At 43.8% G+C, this 22,816-nt stretch overlaps 1 protein-coding gene across 1 annotated transcript in view; it reads right to left on the bottom strand.

The window, feature by feature from the left end:
- Positions 1 to 22,816, bottom strand: part of EGF (epidermal growth factor) — a 732,085-nt gene that overhangs the window by 378,418 nt on the left and 330,851 nt on the right. The gene's annotated exons all lie outside the window — the stretch shown is intronic.

The raw sequence follows: 22,816 nt of genomic DNA, 5'->3' as shown, positions 1-22,816 counted from the left end.
ATTCTGGCATTAGAAGAAAAAACGAAATCCCAGAAGCTAGAGCTTGAAGTCGTCAAAGGCCTCAAGGATGATCTTTCCTATAAATTATCGGATCTTGAAAATCAGGCTCGTAGGAATAACTTACGCTTTCTTGGTATCTCAGAAAAGAAAGAGGGAAGCGATGTTAGACAATTTGTGATTGGACTTCTAAACGAGGCCTTTCCTGATTTAAAAGCTTGGGACTGGTCAAAAGAGATCCAAAGAGCCCATCGATTTCCCTTCTCTATTAGGAAACCACGACAGGGCGAAGTAGAGTATCCTCGTGCAATTCTGGTCAGCTTTAACAATTTTTTGGCGAGGGAAGAAATCTCAAATCTAGCTAGACCAGATAAAAAAGTAACTGCCAAAGGATGTACTTTTTTTGTTCGGCCGGATTTCTGTCAAGCAACTGTGACCCAGCGGTGGCATCTCAGGCAGCTAATTCCAGACTTTCAGAAAAAGGGAGCCACTGTTTATCTTCAGAATCCGGCCAAACTAAAGACTCTGTGGAAAGGACAGATCAAATTTTTTTTTTCTGAGATCAAGGCTAAAGAATATTTGGACACTCTTTAAGAACTAAAGTTCTTTTACTTAGTTTAACAGCTTAATTCGCTATATTTAGCTAAGATTCAACTTCTCAAGAGAATTGGACTACTGATGTTTTTCCTTTTTTTTTTCTTCTTCTTTTTTTTTTCTCTTCTCATTCTTTGCTCTTCTTCGCTAATGGTTACAATAGACGCGGAGTCCGGTGAACGCAGTGTTTCATCTAGCAGGAACTGAGAGTTCCTGAGTCTCATGTGTTGGGGAGGGGGTGGGGGTGGGGGGGGTGTTGGTGGCAGGGTTTGGGGTGTAAAGCAGCAAGAATGGTTGACCTAGGTATTAGAAATTTATCAAACTTGTGTTTTATAAGGAGGAATTCTCTATCAATTTTTTTTTTTTTTTTTTTAAGACTACAAGATGGGGAGAATAATAAAAATTTGTTCGCTAAATATAAATGGTCTGAATGATCATAGGAAGATTGGGGTCCTACGACATTTGATTCAGTTGTTGAATATTCATATTCTTTGCCTTCAAGAGACACATATCTTTTGGGCTAAGAGGGACCTGCTAAAAAGACTGGGCCTTGAGCTTTTAGTGTGTTCTAAACAAATGGGAATCACAAGAGGAATAGCTGTTCTTATGAAACAAGGGATTGGGAAGTGTAGTAAAACATTAGGTGACAAATGGGGTAGATGGGGAATTGTGCAGATTAATATTGACGGGATGGAAATGTCAGTCTGTTCATTATATGGTCCTAACCTAGATGATAAAGAGATGTTTAATCTTATGAATTGTGAATTAGCTAACTGGAATCAGCCTTTAATTCTATGCGGCGATTTTAACATCAACATCGCAGCGAATTGTAATATAAGAGATACTTGGAATTATCAAGGTCGGAAGATTCAATCATATAGGGCTCTTAGGAATTTAGTCTTGGGGAATGGATTAATTGATGTTTGGAATAAGCTTAGACCCACAGAACCAGGTTTTACCTATTTTTCTGCGCCGCATCATAAATTTGTTCGTTTAGACTACTTTTTTATTTCTCCTAAAGATTTTGAAGAATTAAGCATAGAAGTCTTACCACAAATCATCTCTGACCATAACCCTATTGTTTTAAAATTTTCAATTCCCTCTACTGGGCACTATAAAAAGAGGCAATGGTCTTTTCAAAGAAACTTATTGCTTGATCAGGATTACCTATCCCATATGGATGGGTTCATTAAAGAATTCTTTGTTAATAATAATGAGTCTGCTTCGATACAAACAGTCTGGGATACTTTTAAAACGGTTATCAGAGGTGAGACTCTGAGTTTTTCGCAACACCGTTTAAAGAAAAAACAAGCTGAATTTATGGCTGCTTTGGATAAAATTACTCTGGCAGAAGTAAATTTAGCCTCTTGTATTGGAAATGGTATTGGTATCCAAGAAGCCCAGAAAACTGTATCGGTGGAACGTTCGACTGTTTATTCCTTTTTGGCAGAACAGGTAGCGACGAAATATAAACTATTTAAAAAAGACTGCTATGAAATAAGTGAGCAGACAGGCAGGATCTTAGCCCAAAGGTTGAAACAGAAAGCAGTCATTACGGAAATCTTTAAAATAGTAGATCAAAATGGCGTAGTTCAAGACAATACTTTTGGCATATTAGGAGCATTTCGGGATTTCTACCAATCCTTATACAATAAATCGAATGATGGCACCAGCATAAGGAAAGATGTGGTTAATTATCTTTCAAGCTTAGATAATTCTTCTTCTCTTACTGTTGCACAAAGTACAATATTATCTGCTCCAATTACTTTGGAAGAGATAGAAGAATCGATATTGGGCTTGGCTATGGGAAAAGCGATGGGTCCGGACAAAATTCCTTTGGAATTCTATCACACGTTTCGCAATATTTTGAAATTTGAGCTGTTAAAAGTTTTTCAAGAAGCTTTTTTAGGCCGATCTCCTCCTTCATGGTCATTAGCAACTATAGTTGTGTTTAAAAAAAAAAGGTAAAGAAGCTCTGGATTTAGGGTCGTATAGACCAATTTCTCTCCTAACCTCTGATAGCAAGATCTTTTCCAAAATACAAGCAAACCGATTGAAGGATTTTATTCCTAATTTAGTTGCAAAATTTCAACATGGTTTTATTAAAAATAGAGATACTACGGACCATATAAGAAGAATTATTACCCTTCTAGACTGGGCTCAGGCTTCGGGATCCCCGGTCGGTGTGGCACTATTGGACGCAGAAAAGGCATTCGATAGGGTTGACTGGGGATTCCTTTGGTCTGTCCTAGTCTGGAAGGGATTCCCAAGTGAATATATAACAGCCTTGAAAGCCTTATATACTGACCCTAAGGCAAATATACGAATTGCTTCGGATATCTCTACAACTTTATCAATAACGCGGGGGACAAGGCAGGGGTGTCCCTGCTCCCCCCTACTATTTGCACTATATATAGAACCATATTTACAAAAAATCACGCGAGAAGGCAATATTCCTCCAGTGATGATCCATCAAATAGAGTATAAAATCGAGCTTTTCCCAAGATCTTAGAAATAGCTACTGAATTCGGTGCATATTCCGGATATAAATTAAACGTCTCAAAAACACAGATGATTCATTCAGCTGCTGGTGTACCAATAGGCCTGCCTTTATCCAAGACGGCTTCGTATCTAGGCGTGATTCTGTCATCTAAAGTAGAAGATATTGTGGGGCTTAATCTTGACCCCTTACTTGCCTCTACAAATAGGTCCCTCGAGAGGTTAGATAACTTACACCTTTCGTTGTATGGTCGCTCTAATGTTGTTAAGATGCTTATTTTCCCTAAATTTCTTTATTTTTTTCAGACCATACCATTACTTTTCCCATCTAGTTTTTTTATTAAATTAGATAGGATTATTTCTAGATTTTTATTAGTTGTACTTTACCCCCGCTTCGAGGTGGCTGGGGAATTCCTAATTTTCGTTTATATTATATGGCGATATCACTTAGACTAATGAGTATTCTAATTTTTCAGGGGGTATTTCTGGACGATTTCTTATACCCTTCTATTTATACAATGATTCTAGGCAGTCAAGCGCAAAGATGTTTAGTCCGGTTCTTAGAACCAAGTTACTATAAGAAGACAAGATTCAAAGTTATGGAAACGGCCTTCCAAATGTGGAAAATATGTAAACGAAGATTCCGTCTGGACAACTTTAATTTTTATACGCCGCTATTTGACAATCCATTATTGCCACCAATATTTTCAGACTATATCATGCAGCGTTGGCAAAATCTTAATATATGTCAGCTAGGGGATCTTTTTCCGAACGAACAATTTGCAACATTTTTTTATCTTCAACAACAATATAATTTACCTAAAGCAGACTTTTTTAAATACCTTCAAATACGCAGCTTCCTAAACTTTAAAAATGTAGTGAATTCTAATAAAATTAAGAAACATGAGGTATTAGAAAGCTGTTGGAAACAAAGTAGAATTGGGGTGATTTATAAGGTTATGATTAAAGGCTTAGAAGACAATCTCATGTCTGTTAACGTAAAATGGCAAAAAGAAATGGGTATTGAAAATATAGATATATCGGATGCTTTAGCTCTGTCTGATCAGGTATTATGTAATGGATCTTTAAAAAGTCAGAGTTTTAGGAGTATTTTTGACTTATATTACACTCCAGCCAAGTTATTAAAATGGAAAGGGAATGCTGGAGACAAGTGTAATCGCTGTGGATGTATAGGTGCAAATTCTATCCATATGTTTTTCTTATGCTCTAAATTATCTCAATTTATTTCTGAAGTTCAAATGTTTCTACATCAGATAATGAATGTTCCCTTAGTATTGTCAGTTGATCTTGTAATACTTAGCATCCAAGCTAATCCAACTCGGCTGTACACACGTGCAGAAGAAGGTTTTTTATTTATATCTATGTCTATCTATAGATACTGTATCACCTCTCATTGGCTCGATGCTGATCCTCCCTTATTTCTTCAATGGCAAACCAAACTGTTAAATATTTATCAATTAGAGAAGGCTGTGTATTGTTTAAAGGGAACGAAAAAGAAAAATTTCGGTCTAAAATTATGGGCTCCAATCTACCATTGGTTACAACGTTAATAATATAATTTATAATTAGCTTGGTTTTCTTGTTATGAATTATGTAAAAAGGTGTTTAATCAATTGATTATCAATGTCCTTATGTAACCCATCGAATATACTGTGTTCGGTCAACTATTTATCTGCTGCTGTGAAAAATAATAAAAAAAATTTAAAAAAAATAAATAAAAAACCTTAGAAAATCACTGAAAAAACCATAGGTTTTAGGGAAAGTTATAGTTAGTTGGACATTGCACTCGTACAAAACCCGTGAAATTCCCCTGTTATAGTTAGTTCAGCTAACTATAACTTGCGCCCCCGCAATGCACTGCTGATGACGTCACATATTACATCACTCATGACATGGCCAGTGACATCACTGATGACATCACTGATGACATCTCAAATTACATCACTGGATGACATCATCCTGTGACTGTGTGTTTCTGTAAAGTTTAAATATGTTTAATATATATATAGGGAAAGGCATATTGAAGAATGAGTGGGTGTATAAGTGTCTGAATGGTTGATTTAGTAGGTGCATGACTGACTCCATAAGTGAGTGATTAAACATATCTTACTGAATGCATGGGTTAGTGACTGTTGGTGTGTAAGTGGCTCTATGGGTTTGTGAATAGCTACATGAGTGTCTATATGAGTTATTGATTGGTTGTCTGACTATCTGTATCGGTGCCTGAGTGTTTGTGTGGGTGGGGTGTGTGTGACTCTGTGCATAGATGTGTGAGTGGGTGATTCACTGGGTGCATGGTTTCAAGAGTGCATCTGTGATGGACTGTATGGGTGGGTGAGTGTGTGTATGGGTGTGTTAGTGAGTGAATGTATATCTCAGTAGTACATGCGTGAGTAACTACATATGTGAAAGGCAGTATATATGTGTGTTAGAGTATATAAATGGCTATAAGTGAGAGTGTGTGATTATGAGAGTAGCTGTATGGATGATGTGTGCTTGTATCAGTGATTGTAAAAGAGTGTAAGAATGTGCTAGTATTTGTATGAGTAAGTGAGCTGGTGTGTGCATAACTATATAGGTGAGTAAATGGGAGTGTGATTAAATATTTGCATGACTGACTAGGTGTCTGAGTATCTCTATGGATGAGTGGTGGTGTGTGAGTGTCTATATAGGTGTATGAGTGCATATGATAGTCCTGTACTGAGTGACCATAAGTATGAGTGACTGTACGGGTGAGTGAGTGGATTTGTGTGTAGACCTAAGAATCAGTGAGTGGGTATGTAGTCATTGCTGTTGGAGTGTCTATGGTTTTGAGAATGGCAGTCTGTAATTTAGAGTGGGTGTATCTAAAGTTATATTAGGGTGTGAGAAGATGCATGAAATTATCACATGATTGATGATGTCATCAGTGATGTCATTTGAGATGTCATCAGTGATGTCATCAGTGATGTCACTGGCCATGTCATGAGTGATGTAATATGTGAGGTCATCAGCAGTGCATTGCGGGGCCATGAGGTATAGTTAGCTGAACTAACTATAACGGGGGAAGATATACATATATATATGGAATTCCGTGACTGGCTTCACTCGCATTGTGCCGCCATTAAAGGACAGAGAAAGTTATCACTCGGAACAGCGAGCTCACACCATGTAGTAAGTTGCAGAAGTCTTTTTTATTTTTTCATTTTCTTTGATGCAAAGTGCAAACAGTGCAAAAATAGAGAGAATATATTCACTGAAAAAACAAAGGTTACAGGGACATTATAGTTAGGCTCATGCTTCACATGGACAAAACCTTGAATTTCAGCAGTTATAGTTAGCTGAACTAACCATTACTCGCGCCTCTGCAATGCACTGCTTATGACCTCACATATTACATCACTCATGATATGGTCAGTGACATCACTCATGCCATCACTTATGAAATCATCCGGTGACTGTGAATGTTTTTAAAAGGTTTATCAGTGTTAAATATATCTATAGCAAGGTGCATTGGTGAATCAGTGGGTGAATCAGTGCATGTATGGATGATTCAGTGGGTGAGTGGCTGACTGCATATGTGAGTGATTAAGTGTCTCGGTGAATGTATGGTTGAGTGACTGGTTGTGTGACTGTCTGTATCAGTCTGTCAGTTGGTGTCTAAGTGGCTGTATGGATGTGTGAGTGAGTACATGAGTGGCTGTATTGGTGATAGATTTGTTGTCTGAGTACCTGAGTGTCTTTGTGGGTGAGTTAGGGGGTGTACGGCTGCCTGTATGGATGAGTGATGGGGTGAGTCAGTGGCTGTATGGGTTAGTGAGTGCGTGTTTGAGGGGCTGTATGGGTGAGTGAGTGTGTGTATGGCTGTGTGGTTGAGTAAGTGGATGTGTCAGTGGTATATGGGTGAGTAACTGGGTATGTGAAAGACAGTATATGTGAGTGATGCGGTATAAGAGTGTATGAGTGAGTGGGTGAATGTGAGAATGGCTGTATGGGTGAGTGTGTGCTTGTGTTAATGACTGTATAGTGAGTAAGATATTGTGTGATTGACAGTTTGGGTGATTGACTAGTTGTGTGAATAGCTCTATGGGTGACTGACTCAGTATGTGAGTGGCTGTAAGGGTGTATGAGTGGATATGTCAGTGGCTGTATTAGTGACTGAGTGGATGCTTGAGTGGCTGTATGGGTGAGTGAGTTGGTGTGTGTGTGGATCTATGAACCAGTGAGTGGGTGTGTAAGCACTGGTATGGGTCTGTGAATGGGTCGGTGACTTCATCAGTAATGTCACTGACCATGTCATGAGTGATGTAAAATGTGAGGTCATAAGCAGTGCATTGCGGGGAGGTGCGAGTTATAGTTAGCTCAGCTAATTATAATTGCTGAATTTCACTGGTTTTGTATGAGTGAGACCTGAGCCTAACTATAACATCCCTGTAACCTTTGTTTTTTCAGTGAATTTCTATGTTTTTTTAAAGTAGTAATGGCATTTGCAGAGTGGTGGCGGAAGGGGGAGGGGCTTCTGACCAGCTCTCAGTTATCCTGCTGTGTAGGCCTTACATAAAGTACCAGGAGGACATCTTGGACCCAAGGTCCCTCAGCATCCAAGAGGACTTCATTCTTCAACTTGTAGTGCACCAGGTGGCTTGCAGAGTGGTAGAGAAAGTGGGCAGGGCCACGAAGAGCTCTCAGCGATCCCACAGTGTGGGACTTACTAAAGGTAACAGGAGGTGTAGTTGGCCCACAAGGACATCCTTGGGGGCCAAAATCTCCTCCTGTTACCTCCAGTAAGTCCCAGGCAGAGTGATTGCTAAGAGGTTTTCGGAGGCCATGTCCTCTTTCTCCATGCTAACATGCAGCTCCTTCTGCCCAAAAGCAATTCTGCTCCGCTTCTTGCAAGTGAGAGCATTTTTTAATTTAACTTTTGCCACTTTTAGTAAATCTCCCCCTCAGTCTTCAGGAAAGGGTGCAGTAAAACAAGCTGTTACTAGGTGTCCTAGGTACATCTAGTAACAGCCTGTGGTACTGCACCCTTTCCTTCAATAGTGGAATTTCTTTTCGTATCATGCTATTGGTACTTGTGAAGAAGGTGCATGCTTTTGAGTTAACATTGATGTCACAAGAAGCACACCTTTTTAATTTCCTTTGTCTCACCAGTCACACAGGGGAAAATATTTTCTGGACTAGACTGCTGCCCCATATTGATTACACTTGTTCTTATCTGCTACCTGTCCCTCTTTGGCTGCTGTCTAATCTGCTTCCATAGGTGCCACTTTTTCTTAAGCACAGCTGCTGCACACTGAAAACCAACAGTCTTTTCTGTACATACTTCTCGAAGCCTGAGCCGAGGCCTGGTATGGAAGCCAAAGGACATGACCTCTTTGCAGGTCTGTACTGCTCGATTTTCCCGGCCCTATTGTGTTGACGGATGATTAGTGTGACTTCAGTCTCTTACCATCCAAGTCTAAGGGTTAGAGTAGTGAATGGAGCCTATTTACTAGGCTCCATTCGACATGATCCTGTGTTCTTCCCCATAGATCAGGGCTTGCACACATATCCTAGGGGATAGATTCGTTAGTATTAGGGATAACCTGTCCTGTAGTGAGGGTATTTCATGGAGCCGTGCTGAATTCAGGCCTGGTAGGCCTCAAACGGGAGAGACTCCATCTTCCTTTCTGCTCCGGCAGCTTGAGATGCTTCTAGGTTAAGGGTGATGTTTTAGTTATGAGGTGTTATTCGCTTGGAGAGAACCGGTTCAGGCCAGCCCTTATCGAAGGATTGTATTTTTCTTCATGCCGAAGACACTACATCAGGCCGGCCGGCTGGGAACGTGTCCTTGGTACGGAGCGGTACAAGAATTTGGTGGGCGGCAGGTTACGGGCCGGAATTTTCCATGAGGAAATGCACCTCTATATTAGTGAAAGTCTGAGGCAGATACGGTGCACTTACTTCAGTCCGTAGGCGGCATCTAGCCGTTAGCAGTAAAGCTACTACTTATTCCAGGGAAGACAGATGACAAACTTGAAGGCGGAGAAAAACCGAGAGACAGATACTCTTCTAGCAGTATAGCCAGAGAGGAGAGAGTAGCCGATGAGGAAGAGGTCCCAATGACTCGGAGAAGGGAGAAGGGAACAGATCCGTGACTGCGGAGGTGTGACTTCCAGGCGAGCCGAGGCACAGACGAGAAGGGAACCTAGATGACCATTGAATGCAGGCTACACACGACTAAGGTGATGTCGATCCCTTTCTTATTAGAGTGTACAACCTAATCTTTCACTTTTCTTTGCAGGTTATGTGTTACATAGTAATGTAATGTGATTGCGTATGTAATGAGTAATAAAGTACCCAGTTTGTAGTGAATCAACATGTGCTGCGTGTTCTTGTATAAGAGGGTAGCCTATTCTTCTAGTCAGCTGTGACTCGACATGAACAGATGTTAACCCTGATCAGGTAAGTGGTAACTGAATAAGGGAGAGAGGAGCCCCTCGAACCAGAGAACAGGTTGTGCTCAAACTGGCAGTTCTTGTGTGATCTGATAAATAGTAAAACTGATTCCCTTGTTGTATGTTATGGTAATCATAGGATGAACTTGTACTGAGGCTGCCGTCTGGGTAGGAAGTCCTGGGTCCGTCTGGGACCGCGAGGCTGAGGCTGCCGTCTGGGTAGGAAGTCCTGGGTCCGTCTGGGACCGTGAGGCTGAGGCTGCCGTCTGGGTAGGAAGTCCTGGGTCCGTCTGGGACCGCGAGGCTGAGGCTGCCGTCTGGGTAGGAAGTCCTGGGTCCGTCTGGGACCTCGAGGCTGAGGCTGCCGTCTGGGTAGGAAGTCCTGGGTCCGTCTGGGACCGCGAGGCTGAGGCTGCCGTCTGGGTAGGAAGCCCTGGGTCCGTCTGGGACCGCGAGGCTGAGGCTGCCGTTTGGGTAGGAAGTCCTGGGTCCGTCTGGGACCGCGAGGCTGAGGCTGCCATCTGGGTAGGAAGCCCTGGGTCCGTCTGGGACCGCGAGGCTGAGGCTGCCGTTTGGGCAGGAAGTCCTGGGTCCGTCTGGGACCGCGAGGCTGAGGCTGCCATCTGGGTAGGAAGCCCTGGGTCCGTCTGGGACCGCGAGGCTGAGGCTGCCGTTTGGGCAGGAAGTCCTGGGTCCGTCTGGGACCGCGAGGCTGAGGCTGCCATCTGGGTAGGAAGTCCTGGGTCCGTCTGGGATCGCGAGGCCGCCACTTGTATTATAAGAGGTCTAGATATATATATATATATATATATATATATATATATATAGTAGGAATTCCCTGTCCTTAGGTGGTATATATCTGTGGTTACTTGTTGTGAATAGGCCCTAGGGAGAGGGTAAAGTTCTGGCTGGGTTAGAGAGGCTCTGATGAGCGGGTTCTATCTGATCCGAAAACCCAAGCAGAACATTTGGCGTCACGAACCGTTTTCGAAACCTGTGTGCGTCGTGTTGTATCGTGTTTGCTTTCGGCGTGTGCGTGGTTTTGTTTGTATATTCTTTGTGGTATACTTGTGTGTCTAGCTTTTCTTTTTCTTTCTTTTCTTCTTTCTTTTTCACGATGTTTTCTAGAAAGTCAAAATCTACTTTTAAGTTGCCCGTTGATATTCCCGGCTGGGATTCAACGCCTTATGAAGCCTTAGCCCGTGAGTGGGCTGATTCTACTGGTTTGAGTGAGAATTGGAATTCTTCTTTGGAGCTGGCGGAGCCGGCTAATGTGATTACTTGTTTACAGAAGGCACCCGTCTCGAAGGGTGAGGAGATTCCCATTTTGGGGCGCAGAGGTTGGATTGTTCTGTCTGCGTACAGGATTCTGCATGAGAGGTTGTTGAAGCTACAGATATCTCTTAAGGATGTGGAAGCGCACTTTGTTGGGATTCAGAATTCTCATACTTTGTTGCGGTGTCAAAATAAGTTGCTTGCTGACAAACTTGAGACGTACCAAACTATTGCCGAGAGGGCGGCTGTGCGAATTGCTCGTTATAAATACAAGAATCGGCGTGGTCGGGTTTCGACGCGAAAGGTGCGTCTGGTCGTGGCGACAGCCGGACTGGATTGGAATCCTGATGAATGGGATGGTAATATCTGGAACTCGAGTGATTCTCCTTCCTCGGGTGAGGAGTCTGCCAAGCGCGAGTCCTCTCGCTCCGGCCGTTATTGTAGGTCTGCTTCTTGCGCCTCTGATGGTGCACCCCGTGATTGCGCTCGTCCTTCGAGCGGGGTCGATGCTTCTTCCACTGATTGTTCCTCTACGTGTACTGGTCGAGCTCCTTGTGGTGCTCGTCCCGCGGTCTCAGTGCATCCAGTTTTTCGTCGGAAGTTGCAGCAGTCTCCCGCTGCTCCGCAGGGTGTTTCTTTAGAGGACTTTACTCAACAAGAAATTAGTGATATTTTGCAGCGATTTCGGCAGCGAGCTGGTGAGACCTTGCTCACATGGATGGTGCGCCTTTATGAACTGGGCGCTGCTGGCATTATGTTAGATAATGGCGATTGTTTGAAGTTTTGTTCCTTGAGTTCGGATTCTACTGTACAGGATCATTTTCGTAACTATAATGGTGGTGGTCAAATTTCTTTACTTCAATTGGCGACTGAGGGTTGTAATCAAAAGTATCCTACTGAGTCTGATTGGCCTGTGAATGACAAACCGTGGTATAATTTGCGCGACGCTGCACAACGTCTCAAAGAGGAGGTGATGAAAACGGCAATTTTTCTGGGTACTGCTGACAGGTTGCTTGATGGTTTGTTGACATCTTCTGTGCGGAATCGTATCATTCGTTCTTCCCCTGTTGCCTATAAGCAGGTCATGATGACTTTATTGATTAATCAGACTGGTAACGTGTTATCTACGGTACTGGAATCGGTACGCCAACTCGGTGAGTTGGGTGAGTGGTTTAAACCTGAACGTCAGTCCCGGTCTGACACTCGTACTCCTGGTGACAATAAACTTACTAGACGTGATATCTTTTCTGGTCTTCTGGCCGATGGTGTGCGGAGGGAGGACATTGACGGTGAGACTACTGCTCGTTTGTGGGAGTTGTTTCGCAAACGTGGCTTGGATCGGAAGGAGGGTGCCCGGCGTGTTCGGACGACTGAGTGTGATCGTGGTGGTTCTGACGGTAGCGGTGATGACGACCGCCGTGGGCGCTCTGTTCGTCGTGATGATCGACGTTATGTACGTGATATGTCCCCCCGTCGTGAGAGAGACAGAGAGAGAGAGGAGGAAAGAGAAAGGGGGAGAAATGATTATGTTTACAGCAGACGTAGAGATGATGGGGATCAATCCCCTGAGTTGAGGAGGAGAGAGGATCGTCATAGTTTGGCCGATCGAAACCAGCAGTGCAATGCAGAAGACACAAATCCATTTCGTACTGGGAATGGATATGAACAGGAGGTACCGATACCTAAGAAACGTGAGAGTCTTTATCCTGATTTATCCTGGTACACAGAATGCAGTAAGCATGACTAGGAAATAGGTCAAGCTCCAGTACACAGATGGGCTCACAGAGATAATAGACCCTATGTAGATATTGATATTTATTGGAGACATCGTAATATCCAAAGGGCCCGAGCATTGGTAGATACAGGAGCGGAGGCCACTCTTATTCATGGAAAATCAAAGAAGTTTACAGGTCAGCCTTTTACAATTACCGGATTGGGTGGAAAGGAAACTCCTGCTGTTCAAACTTTACTTGAAATGAGAATAGGTAGAATCCCTAGAAAAGAATACTCTGTACTAGTGGTGCCACTCTTAGAATTCATAATTGGAATTGATATTTTGAAAGGAATGACTTTGCATTTAGATGATGGATGTTACCAATTTGGAACTACGCATTATATATCGTCCAGGCCTATACGGGTTGGTCGTTTAAGAATGCCCCCCATAAAAGTTCCTCAGGCGACAAAACTGGTTTGTCAGAAGCAGTATCGTATTCCAGCTGGTCATGAGGAGATTAGTACCACTATTCAGGAGTTGGTGGATGCAGGTGTTATAACCCCAGTTACTTCTGCTTGGAATAATCCTGTTTGGCCTGTACGTAAGAGTGATAATTCTTGGCGTATGACTGTTGATTATCGAGAATTGAACAAACACACACCCTCTTTGACCGTTGCAGTACCGGATGTCATTACTCTAATTGAAAGAATCCAAAAACATCCAGGTACATGGTATGCGTCCATTGATATTGCTAATGCTTTCTTTTCGATTCCGATTGCCCCTGAGTGTCAGGAACAGTTCAGTTTTACGTGGAATGGGCGTCAGATGACGTTTAGAAGTCTTCCTCAGGGCTATGTGCATAGTCCTACGATATGTCACCGGCTGGTGGCAGAGCATTTGGCTGAGGAACCGGTTCACCCACAGATTCAGATGTGTCATTATATTGATGATGTTTTGATCCAAGGCGAAACACAAGAGGAAGTTCAGACCCAATTGGACAGAGTCATTGAGTGCCTGCGTGAGAAAGGTTGGGAAATCAATCCGGATAAATTACAAGGCCCGTCCCAGGCTGTAAAATTTTTGGGTATTAATTGGCATGAAGGGCACCGTGAAGTGATCCCTCAGGTTAAACAGAAAATCCTTGATTTTGCAGTTCCGAGGAATAGGAAAGAAGCCCAAAGCTTCATTGGTTTGTTTGGTTTTTGGCGTCAGCATATTCCTCATTTGAGTCAAATATTGGCCCCCTTGTACCGTGTCACTCGTAAAAAGAATGCATTTGAATGGGATAAACCACAGCAAGATGCGTTCAACCTAGCAAAAGAGGCAATTCAGCATGCTTTGGATTTATGGCCCGTACGTGATGGTGAGGTGGATTTGAATGTGTCTGTACAGGGCCTTTATGCGAATTGGAGTTTGTGGCAGAAGCAAGGCAGGAGTAGAGTGCCGTTGGGTTTCTGGACTAAAAAGTTACCTGATGCTGGTGAGCGTTGTACACCTTTTGAGAAACAGTTACTTGCATGTTATTGGGCTCTGGTGGATACCGAGCAACTGACTTTGGGACATGATATAGTTTTGCGACCTGAAATTCCTATCATGCAGTGGGTTATGAGTTCGCCGAAAACTCACCGAATTGGACATGCTCAAGAGGCGAGTGTGATTAAATGGAAATGGTATATACAAGACAGGGCACGTGTGGGACAAAAAGGAGTTGCATCTTTACATGAGCAGGTGGTGCCAGCGCCATCGACTGAGACTGAGAGTGAATGTTCCGTACCTTTAGTACAGGAGTCTCCTGTCAAGTGGGGTAGACCTTTTGATGATTTGTCCGCAGAGGACAGAAACCATGTCTGGTTTACGGATGGTTCAGCAAGGTTCATAGGGACAAAACGGCACTGGAAAGCGGTGTCCTATAATCCGATCACACAAAAACTGCTGAGCACAACTGGTGAAGGTAAGAGCAGTCAATTTGCTGAACTTTATGCTGTTTATCAAGTTCTGAAACAAGAGTTACCTGGCACATGTCATATTTTCACCGATTCTTGGTCTACTGCCAATGGACTGGCAGTTTGGTTACCGGCTTGGCATTCCCATAATTGGAAATTGCATTCAAAAGAATTGTGGGGAAAAGAATTATGGCAGGAGATTTGGGAGATGCTCCCACAGAGTACTGTTACAATCTTCCATGTGGATGCTCACACCCCGATAGATTCTCTTGACAAATTTTTTCATAACATTGCAGATGAGAAATCTAAAATTGCTGAGGCAGTGGTGGACAGGCAAGATTCTGATATTGCGGGATTGGCGAAATGGGCCCACCAGAAGGCAGGACATTTTGGAGAGAAAGCCACTAGCAGGTGGGCTGCTGATCGAGGAATTTCTATTCCCCTAGATTTAATCAAAAATGTTATTTTACATTGTCCCATTTGTCAGCATATCAGACAGCGCAAAGTGCCCCAAATTGTTAAAGGTCATTTACATCGCGGGAAACTGCCCGCTCAAATTTGGCAGATTGATTACATCGGTCCACTTCCCATGAGTAGGAATTGTCAATATGTTTGCACTATTGTTGATACATACAGTGGCCTGTTGGTAGTCCTTCCCTGTAAGCAAGCTACCCAATTGAATACCATTAAAACATTGGAATTGATTATGATGTATTATGGTGTGCCATTCCAAATTCAATCTGATAATGCATCCCATTTTCGTGGAAGATTGGTACAGGAATTCTGTGTGGAAAACAATATTGACTGGGTATTTCATATCCCATATTATCCGCAGGCCTCGGGTCTTGTGGAGAGATTGAATGGTCTGCTGAAGGAGCAACTGCGTAAATTGACAGATGACAAGTATAAGAATTGGCGAGACTTTTTGCCCCAAGCGCTATTAATTCTGAATAATCGTCCTTTTCTAAATGCTGAATCTCCACTTATGCGTTTGTTTCCTCTGAATGTTAATGCTCAGCCAAATGAAATCAGAGAGACTGTGATGTACTGGGAAATTACTCCCGGAGCTTTGGCTCCCTGTAGAGCGACCCCAGGGTCGGCAGGTTTAGACTTGCATGCCATGGATGACACCGTTATAAAAGGTAAAGATCGGGTCATCATCGCGACCGGTGTTGGTGTTCATATACCACCCGGGAATTTTGGATTAATCGCCCCTAGATCGGGGCTGGCTGTAAAAGGCATTCAGGTGCTTGGAGGGATCATTGACAGTGATTATCAGGGAGAGATTAAGGTGCTCCTGCTGAATAGCAGTGAGGCTGACTTACTGATACATCAAACTGACCGAGTGGCTCAATTACTCATAATGCCTGTTTTCAGTGGAGAGATCATAAAAGGCACTGCCCCAACTTTGCTAACTGTACGAGGCCAGAAAGGTTTTGGCTCCACAGATAACCCTGGGGCCAGGGTTTGGGTGCAGTCGCCTAAGAATCCCCCTGAACAAGCAGAGGTCATCGCCACCGGTCATGACAATACCATTTTAGTTATGAGACCAGGGAAAGATAGCTGGGAAGCGGTCCCGGCTGACAAATGTTACTTACGAGAATGAATAATGCCTGTATTTGATTCTCTTTCAGATCATTCTTTGGACTGTTGCTGCAGGATGTGTCGGCGTCGGACTATTTTCGGGTTGGTTCGACGAGAGAGGAGGGATCCCGTCAACCGGGGATGAGTTACGCACCCGAGGGTCGCGTTCCCTCGCTGCGTGGGATTCGTCATCGAACTTTTGGACCTTACTGGCGAAAAGGGTGACTGATGCCCCTCACTTCTGTTTGACGCCAATGAGATCTGTACACAACATCTTGGCGACCTGTCTGGTAGCTGTCCCTGCTTCGCTAGAAACTTTGACTCATATTTTCAACATTTCAAAGGCTCGCCCCAATGTTCTTCTGGGCGATTTTGCCACCCATGCGTATTGCCCCTTATGTACTGAACTACCAGACCAGATACCCCCCATCCAGTCCCAAATAGTTACCTATAATATCACACAAGGAGATTTGTGTTTTTTCCTTACGTGTAATCCTGGTGCAATTTCTGAATGTCTGCGTCTAAAATTGAAAGGTGCTACTTCCTTTACCCTTCATGAGCGAACTTTGTGCTTTCAAAGGACACCGAAAACATGTGCTTCTGTCCAGAACAATATGACTTGCAAGAGTTTGGTAGTTACCCCCAGTCATTATCGCACGATGTTACTACCTGCCGGATGGCTTTTCTCATGTGGTAATACTTCCTGGCCATATGTCCCCGCAAATATTTCTGGAGGCCCTTGTGCCATTACGAGACTCAGTTTACTGATGTTCTCGTCACATCCGAATGCCAATTCTCGTGTGATTCGAGATACAGTGATGTTACAGGAGGATTGTGACTCGTCTTTGCATTTATATTCCAAGTCTGAATACCTTAGCCTGGCTATTTCAATTATTGGTGTTCCTGCTTTGGCGGTTTATAATGCCAAATCTATTGGGAAAATGGCCTGCTGGATGGTAAAATCCATTAATCATACTTCTACAGTCCTGTCTGACATGCTGTTAGACGCCCAGGGTGAACGCAGAGCCATCTTGCAAAATCGAGCGGCCATTGATTATCTTTTGCTTAAACATGGACACGATTGTTCTGATTTTGAGGGTCTTTGTTGTTTTAACTTGTCTGATCATACACAATCCATTCGCGCTCACATTGATAAGCTACATGACTTGACAGAAGAAGTTAGAAAACACATTGACCAGGGCTGGTTTGACTGGCTCTTTAATTGGTTACCTGATTTATATCTGTTACGTCAAATATTAGGAGGTATTCTGATTACTATTGCTGTTTTGATTTCTATCTGTTGCTTTATTCAGTGTATTCCTTCACTACTTCAATTCTGCACACGTGGTACTAGACATAGATCAGTTAGTTTTGTTTCATATTATTCTTCCACAGATATTAGTTCTGTTTAATGAATGTACAATAGACTGAAGTCAAGGGTGAAATGTACTGCTCGATTTTCCCGGCCCTATTGTGTTGACGGATGATTAGTGTGACTTCAGTCTCTTACCATCCAAGTCTAAGGGTTAGAGTAGTGAATGGAGCCTATTTACTAGGCTCCATTCGACATGATCCTGTGTTCTTCCCCATAGATCAGGGCTTGCACACATATCCTAGGGGATAGATTCGTTAGTATTAGGGATAACCTGTCCTGTAGTGAGGGTATTTCATGGAGCCGTGCTGAATTCAGGCCTGGTAGGCCTCAAACGGGAGAGACTCCATCTTCCTTTCTGCTCCGGCAGCTTGAGATGCTTCTAGGTTAAGGGTGATGTTTTAGTTATGAGGTGTTATTCGCTTGGAGAGAACCGGTTCAGGCCAGCCCTTATCGAAGGATTGTATTTTTCTTCATGCCGAAGACACTACATCAGGCCGGCCGGCTGGGAACGTGTCCTTGGTACGGAGAGGTACAAGAATTTGGTGGGCGGCAGGTTACGGGCCGGAATTTTCCATGAGGAAATGCACCTCTATATTAGTGAAAGTCTGAGGCAGATACGGTGCACTTACTTCAGTCCGTAGGCGGCATCTAGCCGTTAGCAGTAAAGCTACTACTTATTCCAGGGAAGACAGATGACAAACTTGAAGGCGGAGAAAAACCGAGAGACAGATACTCTTCTAGCAGTATAGCCAGAGAGGAGAGAGTAGCCGATGAGGAAGAGGTCCCAGTGACTCGGAGAAGGGAGAAGGGAACAGATCCGTGACTGCGGAGGTGTGACTTCCAGGCGAGCCGAGGCACAGACGAGAAGGGAACCTAGATGACCATTGAATGCAGGCTACACACGACTAAGGTGATGTCGACCCCTTTCTTATTAGAGTGTACAACCTAATCTTTCACTTTTCTTTGCAGGTTATGTGTTACATAGTAATGTAATGTGATTGTGTATGTAATGAGTAATAAAGTACCCAGTTTGTAGTGAATCAACATGTGCTGCGTGTTCTTGTATAAGAGGGTAGCCTATTCTTCTAGTCAGCTGTGACTCGACATGAACAGATGTTAACCCTGATCAGGTAAGTGGTAACTGAATAAGGGAGAGAGGAGCCCCTCGAACCAGAGAACAGGTTGTGCTCAAACTGGCAGTTCTTGTGTGATCTGATAAATAGTAAAACTGATTCCCTTGTTGTATGTTATGGTAATCATAGGATGAACTTGTACTGAGGCTGCCGTCTGGGTAGGAAGTCCTGGGTCTGTCTGGGACCGCGAGGCTGAGGCTGCCGTCTGGGTAGGAAGTCCTGGGTCCGTCTGGGACCGCGAAGCTGAGGCTGCCGTCTGGGTAGGAAGTCCTGGGTCCGTCTGGGACCGCGAGGCTGAGGCTGCCATCTGGGTAGGAAGTCCTGGGTCCGTCTGGGACCGCGAGGCTGAGGCTGCCGTCTGGGTAGGAAGTCCTGGGTCCGTCTGGGACCGCGAGGCTGAGGCTGCCGTCTGGGTAGGAAGCCCTGGGTCCGTCTGGGACCGCGAGGCTGAGGCTGCCGTTTGGGTAGGAAGTCCTGGGTCCGTCTGGGACCGCGAGGCTGAGGCTGCCATCTGGGTAGGAAGCCCTGGGTCCGTCTGGGACCGCGAGGCTGAGGCTGCCGTTTGGGCAGGAAGTCCTGGGTCCGTCTGGGACCGCGAGGCTGAGGCTGCCATCTGGGTAGGAAGTCCTGGGTCCGTCTGGGATCGCGAGGCCGCCACTTGTATTATAAGAGGTCTATATATATATATATATATATATATATATATATATATATATATATATATATAGTAGGAATTCCCTGTCCTTAGGTGGTATATATCTGTGGTTACTTGTTGTGAATAGGCCCTAGGGAGAGGGTAACGTTCTGGCTGGGTTAGAGAGGCTCTGATGAGCGGGTTCTATCTGATCCGAAAACCCAAGCAGAACAAGGTCCATGGACTCTGTGTTGGGTTGCTTTAGCAGCATAAGCACTGTTCTTTCTGTCCTCAGCCTCTCGGTGTGTGGTGGGAGAGTTCATAAATCATACAGTGACTCTGACGTCAAGTAATAGCTATCACCTTCCACCTGATGTCACTCTTCGAGAAGAGAATCTTTAATCCTATAATACCTTTCATTCTAATTGGAAAAGATGTAGCTTTCAGAAATGAAAAGCATTTGTGAGTGACCACCTGATTTTGTGGGTATGTGGGTGTGTAACTCATATTGCGTGTGACTTGACAAGTCTTCTCTCATGGAACGGGCACCACCATGTTTGTCTCCAACGGAATCCCTACAAGAGCAACAGCACCTCAAGTTTGCATTAAACACACCGCAACACTGACAGGTGCACAGAGGAACTGAAGGTTCCTAATTATGGAAAACTGGAATTTTTTTTAAACTGAAGGCAGGGACCTTGGCCATAGCTTACTGGTAAATGGACCAGTTTCATTGAACTTGTTAATCACTGCACCAAGTGTCAATCTCCCCATTTATTTATTTTTAACCATATGCACCAGTGTTTCATGGTTCATATTGCAATTCCACCTACAGGTATAACATACATCAATATACAATTCTGTTCTTCAACACAATGTTACTACAGTTATAGCAATAGAAAAAAAAGAGGTCAATTATAAACTGAATTAAATATCAGAGCATTGAAATCAGCATAGTGTGCATGTCTTTTTGACTCTTCGTTATGTTTTCTCTTTACATTACTGTTGTATGCCCAAGATGTGCTGCCCCAACCACATACAGTGTAGTATGATGTAATATTGAGACATCCTATGGCATGAGACCTAAGGTTCTGGTTTTTGGATGTCAGGCTGGTAGTTCGTCCTCTGTAACGAAATGCAGAAATAATGGATTCCAACTCATCACCTTCCCATTTCCCCTGATATTCTACCATTGTTTCTTAATCATTCAATCTCTGCTTCTGCCCACCATTTTGTTACTAACACCCAACTCTTGATAGCCGGCGGTCGAACCGCTCTCCAGGATAATGCAATTCGTCTTTTATCTAACAGTATAGAAAAATCATTAACTCTGCATTCGACATTCAGGTACTTAGGGCATGTCTCACTTTGATTGGAAGTGAGATTTTTGTTAGTCTGCATTTAAAAAATGCACCATTTAAATAAACAACAATGGTGCATTTTTAAAACGCAAACTAACAAAAATCTAACTTACAATAAAAATAAATTGAAACGTATACTGAGCTGCAATCTTTCTCTTCATAATTGCATTAAGGGTGCAGTACCTTTTGTGGCTAATAGAGGCTCTTTGACAACTCCACAGGGACACCTATTAACAGCCTGTGGTACTGCACCCTTTCCATGCTTCATGGAATATCTTTTATTACTTATGCTACTGCTGGGATATTTTTGTAACACCAAAAATTATTAGCATTTGAAACAACAATAGATCAAAGTGCTTAGAGCTGTTTGGCTGTGTGACATTGTTACACAGGTGCAATAGCTGGCAGATCGAAGGCGCCCAGAACAGGCCTATTCCAGGAGGAGTAAGCATTACCTTCTGAAATAACGAGAGGAGCTGAAATCTGAATAGCCATCATCCTACATCTTTGCTAATCCTGCAGTGGTTTGCCCCTAAGGATTAAAATAGGAGGACCCATATTTCTGTCTTTGCTTCCCAGCAAGGGTCTCTTTGAAGTCCTAAGGAAGGATGGGGTGGAGAGTGTGAGTGTAGATTGGCTCACTGAGAGATTCGCCTCAGTTTTTGGATGAGCTGCCATCTCTAATCCTAGAGTGAATGCAGCACAGAAGTGGGACGGGCAGTGGGCTGGTTCACAGTGTGTTACTAATGGGTTTAGGGTTGATGTGGCACCACTAGTGTGGGTGCCCCACCATCACAGGAAATGCAACCTCCCTGTTTAAGTAACTGCACAAGATCCGGAAATGCAAAGGAAGACTGCAAGAACAGAGGAATGACCAGCCTAGCTGATAAACAACTGTCAGGAGTTCAGAGACACCCGCCTTGTATTCTGGACTTTGTGGATTCTCTCCAGGGCCGGACACACCAGCTGCCTTCCTCTCTCTCTCTCTCAGCATCAACTGAAAGTTGACTCTCTGGAGACCCTAAAGGTGGGGGGTACTCTGGATGTCTTGTGTCATTCTCAGCACCAATGGAGGCTGGTGTTTCAGGAGACCCTGAAGGAGAGGGTCAGCTGAATTTCTGTAGGATTGGTCCTATTGTATGTGCCATTGGAGTGGGGACTATAGAGTCTTGAAGTCCTGGCTGGCTGAAGAGTGGAGGTAAGGAGAGTGATTTGTCATGGATGACCTTAACGCTGCTGCCAGAAAGACTCCAGGGAGGAGACCACCAGGACTGGATAAAATTACTAGACCAGGCTCCTATAGCTACGCTGCTGCTAAGAAGGTGGAAGCAGTAGTGCCAGAGATTATTGGAGGCTTCATGAAATACAATTTCAAAACCTACGGGTCATGCAGCCATTGGAGTGCGTCCATGTTGTATGGTGAATGCAACCTAGAACAAAAACGTGAAATCCATTCAGCAGGGCCCAAGTCATCGAAAATGAACTAACAGCTTAACTAACAAAGGTGGCTCTTTTGCCCAAAGCTTTCCCTGAGGGACCTTTGTATGAACGTGTGCTTTTGTCAAAAATTAGAAAAATATTGCCCCCTACACAAAGGGAGTCCCTAAGCCTCACCACTGTGGACCTGAGCTAGGGGGGCCCAAAATGCGCCAGCAGACTCATCCCGCCACTCCTATGCTCAGAAGAACAGTTTCAGGCAGGTGGGACATCAGAGACAGCAGTCTTACCAGCTTGGCCCCAGGAAACGTAGAGCCAGATGGCGGAGAAACTGTCAGTCTACATGAGCCTTGGACTGCTGCCCAGTCACAAAAACAAGTGCACAAGTGCCTCATGAGGACAAAGGCACCAGCAATCAAAGGAAAAAATGGCTATTGTCAGATCAACGTTAAAGTAGAAGTGAAAAGGCACCCAGATATTTCAAATGAGATGAGGGGAACCGGAGATATGATTTTTAGAATATTTTAAATAACAACTGCTAGGGGTATATTTAAGAGGAGGATTGCATCATGTTTGCACCAAGCAATGTGGTACATGTGCGATGCAAACCTTAAGTCAGATTAATGAAGCCAGGAAAAGTCACTTTGAGTGGCCCTGAGTGGCTTCATAAATCGGAGCAACGCGACACAGCGCAAATCACTGCATTGTGCGACTCTGCCTTGGAAAGGCATTCCATGGACACTGAGTGGGTGTTCCCATGCACTCCCATGGTTTTTGACGCATTCTCAGATTTACCAGAACTGGTAAACCTGGGAATACTCCAAAATGTT

The sequence above is a fragment of the Triturus cristatus genome, chromosome 2_1, assembly GCF_964204655.1.
Source record: "Triturus cristatus chromosome 2_1, aTriCri1.1, whole genome shotgun sequence".
NCBI classification, from domain to species: Eukaryota; Metazoa; Chordata; class Amphibia; order Caudata; family Salamandridae; genus Triturus; species Triturus cristatus.
This window is presented reverse-complemented; position numbering and strand designations above follow the sequence as displayed.